At 47.2% G+C, this 4,466-nt stretch overlaps 7 non-coding genes across 7 annotated transcripts; all 7 read right to left on the bottom strand.

Moving 5' to 3' along the window:
- Positions 1-74: 74 nt before the first annotated feature.
- Positions 75-193, bottom strand: LOC123126425 (5S ribosomal RNA). The gene has a single exon (XR_006461676.1). It is a non-coding gene; the product is annotated as a 5S ribosomal RNA (ribosomal RNA).
- Positions 194-564: 371 nt separating this feature from the next.
- On the bottom strand, positions 565-683 carry LOC123126618 (5S ribosomal RNA). Its single transcript, XR_006461851.1, has one exon. It is a non-coding gene; the product is annotated as a 5S ribosomal RNA (ribosomal RNA).
- A 370-nt stretch (positions 684-1,053) lies between these two features.
- Positions 1,054-1,172, bottom strand: LOC123126577 (5S ribosomal RNA). Its single transcript, XR_006461812.1, has one exon. It is a non-coding gene; the product is annotated as a 5S ribosomal RNA (ribosomal RNA).
- Positions 1,173-1,541: 369 nt separating this feature from the next.
- On the bottom strand, positions 1,542-1,660 carry LOC123126723 (5S ribosomal RNA). Its single transcript, XR_006461948.1, has one exon. It is a non-coding gene; the product is annotated as a 5S ribosomal RNA (ribosomal RNA).
- A 1,248-nt stretch (positions 1,661-2,908) lies between these two features.
- On the bottom strand, positions 2,909-3,027 carry LOC123126572 (5S ribosomal RNA). The gene has a single exon (XR_006461808.1). It is a non-coding gene; the product is annotated as a 5S ribosomal RNA (ribosomal RNA).
- Positions 3,028-3,396: 369 nt separating this feature from the next.
- Positions 3,397-3,515, bottom strand: LOC123126598 (5S ribosomal RNA). Its single transcript, XR_006461832.1, has one exon. It is a non-coding gene; the product is annotated as a 5S ribosomal RNA (ribosomal RNA).
- A 371-nt stretch (positions 3,516-3,886) lies between these two features.
- LOC123126579 (5S ribosomal RNA) lies at positions 3,887-4,005 on the bottom strand. Its single transcript, XR_006461814.1, has one exon. It is a non-coding gene; the product is annotated as a 5S ribosomal RNA (ribosomal RNA).
- Between the last annotated feature and the right edge of the window lie 461 nt (positions 4,006-4,466).

Here is a 4,466-nt window from a genome sequence, read left to right as displayed (position 1 = left end):
ATAATATAACGGGGTTAATATATATCGCGCACATGCGATATGTTTGTCACGAGGCGCAAAAAATAATTAAAAAGGGAATGCAACACGAGGACTTCCCAGGAGGTCACCCATCCTAGTACTACTCTCGCCCAAGCATGCTTAACTTCGGAGTTCTGATGGGATCCGGTGCTTTAGTGCTGGTATGATCGCATTCGACATGTTACCCCCGCCTGCGTCCCTTATGCTTGCCACTCCCAGGTCCACTGCAAAGATGATTGTCATTCATACTACCATTACAACCGTTGCCTAATAATGGAAAATGCCCTATATATACTACTTACTCCCCCCCCCTCAAACACGGAGACGGGTTTACCACGGTTTCCACCCCTCCCTCTATACCGCAGTAACACGTATTCTTTACCCCTTTCAGAACGCGCTCCTCGCGCCAGAAAGCCGCCTCTAGACGCGTGACCAATGAGCAGCGAGCTAAAACATATCGCAAATTTCAAAAATAATATAACGGGGTTAATATATATCGCGCACATGCGATATGTTTGTCACGAGGCGCAAAAAATAATTAAAAAGGGAACGCAACACGAGGACTTCCCAGGAGGTCACCCATCCTAGTACTACTCTCGCCCAAGCACTCTTAACTTCGGAGTTCTAATGGGATTCGGTGCTTTAGTGCTGGTATGGCCGCATCCGACATGTTACCCCCGCCTTCGTCCCATATGCTTGCCACTCCCAGGTCCACTGCAAAGATGATTGTCATTCTTACTACCATTACAACCGTTGCCTAATAATGGATAATGCCCTATATATACTACTTACTCCCCCCCCTCAAACACGGAGATGAGTTTACCACGGTTTCCACCCCTCCCTCTATACCGCAGCAACACGTATTTTTTTACCCCTTTCAGAACGCGCTCCTCGCGCCACAAAGCCGCCTCTAGATGCGTGACCAACGAGCAGCGAGCTAAAACATATCGCCAATGTCAAAAATAATATAACGGGGTTAATATATATCGCGCACATGCAATATGTTTGTCACGAGGCGCAAAAATAATTAATAAGGGAATGCAACACGAGGACTTCCCAGGAGGTCACCCATCCTAGTACTACTCTCGCCCAAGCACGCTTAACTTCGGAGTTTTGATGGAATCCGGTGCTTTAGTGCTGGTATGATCGCATCTGACATGTTACCCCCGCCTTCGTCCCTTATGCTTGCCACTCCCAGGTCTAGTTCAAAGATGATTGTCATTCTTACTACCATTACAACCGTTGCCTAATAATGGATAATGCCCTATATACACTACTTACTCCCCCCCCAAACACGGAGACAAGTTTACCACGGTTTCCACCCCTCCCTCTATACCGCAGCAACACGTATTTTTTTACCACTTTCAAAACGCGCTCCTCGCGCCACAAAGCCGCCTCTAGACGCGTGACCAATGAGCAGCGAGCTAAAACATATCGCAAATGTTAAAAATAATATAACGGGGTTTATATATATCGCGCACATGCTATATGTTTGTCACGAGGCGCAAAAAATAATTAAAAAGGGAATGCAACCCGAGGACTTCCCAGGAGGTCACCCATCCTAGTACTACTCTCGGCCAAGCACGCTAATCTTCGGAGTTCTGATGGGATCCGGTGCTTTAGTGCTTGTATGATCGCATCCGACATGTTACCCCCGCCTTCGTCCCTTATGCTTGCCACTCCCAGGTCCACTGCAAAGACGATTGTCATTCTTACTACCATTACAACCATTGCCTAATAATGGATAATGCCCTATATATACTACTTACTCCCCCCCTCAAACACGGAGACGAGTTTACCACGGTTTCCACCCCTCCCTCTATACCGCAGCAACACGTATTTTTTTACCCCTTTCAGAACGCGCTCCTCGCGCCACAAATCCGCCTCTAGACGCGTGACCAGCGAGCTTCGAGCTAAAACATATCGCAAATGTCAAAAATAATATAACGGGGTTAATATATATCGCGCACATGCGATATGTTTGTCACGAGGCGCAAAAAATAATTAAAAAAGGAATGCAACCCGAGGACTTCCCATGATGGAATCCGGTGCTTTAGTGCTGGTATGATCGCATCTGACATGTTTCCCCCGCCTTCGTCCCTTATGCTTGCCACCCCCAGGTCCACTTCAAAGATGATTGTCATTCTTACTACCATTACAACCGTTGCCTAATAATGGATAATGCCCTATATATACTACTTACTCCCCCCCCCTCAAACACGGAGACGGGTTTACCACGGTTTCCACCCCTCCCTCTATACCGCAGTAACACGTATTTTTTACCCCTTTCAGAACGCGCTCCTCGCGCCACAAAGCCGCCTCTAAACGCGTGACCAATGAGCAGCGAGCTAAAACATATCGCAAATGTCAAAAATAATATAACGGGGTTAATATATATCGCGCACATGCGATATGTTTGTCACGAGGCGCAAAAAATAATTAAAAAGGGAATGCAACACGAGGACTTTTCGGAGTTCTGATGGGATTTGGTGCTTTAGTGCTGGTATGGTCGCATCCGACATGTTACCCCCGCCTTCGTCCCTTATGCTTGCCACTCCCAGGTCCACTGCAAAGATGATTGTCATTCTTACTACCATTACAACCGTTGCCTAATAATGGATAATGCCCTATATATACTACTTACTCCCCCCCCCCTCAAACACGGAGACGGGTTTACCACGGTTTCCACCCCTCCCTCTATACCGCAGCAACACGTATTTTTTTACCCCTTTCAGAACGCGCTCCTCGCGCCACAAAGCCGCCTCTAGACGCGTGACCAACGAGCAGCGAGCTAAAACATATCGCCAATGTCAAAAATAATATAACGGGGTTAATATATATCGCGCACATGCAATATGTTTGTCACGAGACGCAAAAAATAATTAATAAGGGAATGCAACACGAGGACTTCCCAGGAGGTCACCCATCCTAGTACTACTCTCGCCCAAGCACGCTTAACTTCGGAGTTCTGATGGAATCCGGTGCTTTAGTGCTGGTATGATCGCATCTGACATGTTACCCCCGCCTTCGTCCCTTATGCTTGCCACTCCCAGGTCCACTTCAAAGATGATTGTCATTCTTACTACCATTACAACCGTTGCCTAATAATGGATAATGCCCTATATATACTGCTTACTCCCCCCCCTCAAACACGGAGACGGGTTTACCACGGTTTCCACCCCTCCCTCTATACCGCAGTAACACGTATTTTTTACCCCTTTCAGAACGCGCTCCTCGCGCCACAAAGCCGCCTCTAGACGCGTGACCAACGAGCAGCGAGCTAAAACATATCGCAAATGTCAAAAATAATATAACGGGGTTAATATATATCGCGCCATGCGATATGTTTGTCACGAGGCGCAAAAAATAATTAAAAAGGGAATGCAACACGAGGACTTCCCAGGAGGTCACCCATCCTAGTACTACTCTCGCCCAAGCACACTTAACTTCGGAGTTCTGATGGAATCCGGTGCTTTAGTGCTGGTATGATCGCATCTAACATGTTACCCCCGCCTTCGTCCCTTATGCTTGCCACTCCCAGGTCCACTTCAAAGATGATTGTCATTCTTACTACCATTACAACCGTTGCCTAATAATGGATAATGCCCTATATATACTGCTTACTCCCCCCCCCTCAAACACGGAGACGGGTTTACCACGGTTTCCACCCCTCCCTCTATACCGCAGTAACACGTATTTTTTACCCCTTTCAGAACGCGCTCCTCGCGCCACAAAGCCGCCTCTAGACGCGTGACCAATGAGCAGCGAGCTAAAACATATCGCAAATGTCAAAAATAATATAACGGGGTTAATATATATCGCGCACATGCGATATGTTTGTCACGAGGCGCAAAAAATAATTAAAAAGGGAATGCAACACGAGGACTTCCCAAGAGGTCACCCATCCTAGTACTACTCTCGCCCAAGCACGCTTAACTTCGGAGTTCTAATGGGATTCGGTGCTTTAGTGCTGGTATGGTCGCATCCGACATGTTACCCCCGCCTTCGTCCCTTATGCTTGCTAGTCCCAGGTCCACTACAAAGATGATTGTCATTCTTACTACCATTACAACCGTTGCCTAATAATGGATAATGCCCTGTATATACTACTTACTCCCGCCCCTCAAACACGGAGACGGGTTTACCAGGGTTTCCACCCCTCCCTCTATACCGCAGCAACACGTATTTTTTTACCCCTTTCAGAACGCGCTCTTCGCGCCACAAAGCCGCCTCTAGACGCGTGACCAACGAGCAGCGAACTAAAACATATCGCTAATGTCAAAAATAATATAACGGGGTTAATATATATCGCGCACATGCAATATGTTTGTCACGAGGCACAAAAAATAATTAATAAGGGAATGCAACACGAGGACTTCCCAGGAGGTCACCCATCCTAGTACTACTCTCGCCCAAGCACGCTTAACTTCGGAGTTCTGATGGAATCC

The sequence above is a fragment of the Triticum aestivum genome, chromosome 5D, assembly GCF_018294505.1.
Source record: "Triticum aestivum cultivar Chinese Spring chromosome 5D, IWGSC CS RefSeq v2.1, whole genome shotgun sequence".
Taxonomy (NCBI): domain Eukaryota; kingdom Viridiplantae; phylum Streptophyta; class Magnoliopsida; order Poales; family Poaceae; genus Triticum; species Triticum aestivum.
Note: the sequence above shows the minus strand (reverse complement) of the source record. Positions and strands in the feature narration are given on the sequence as shown.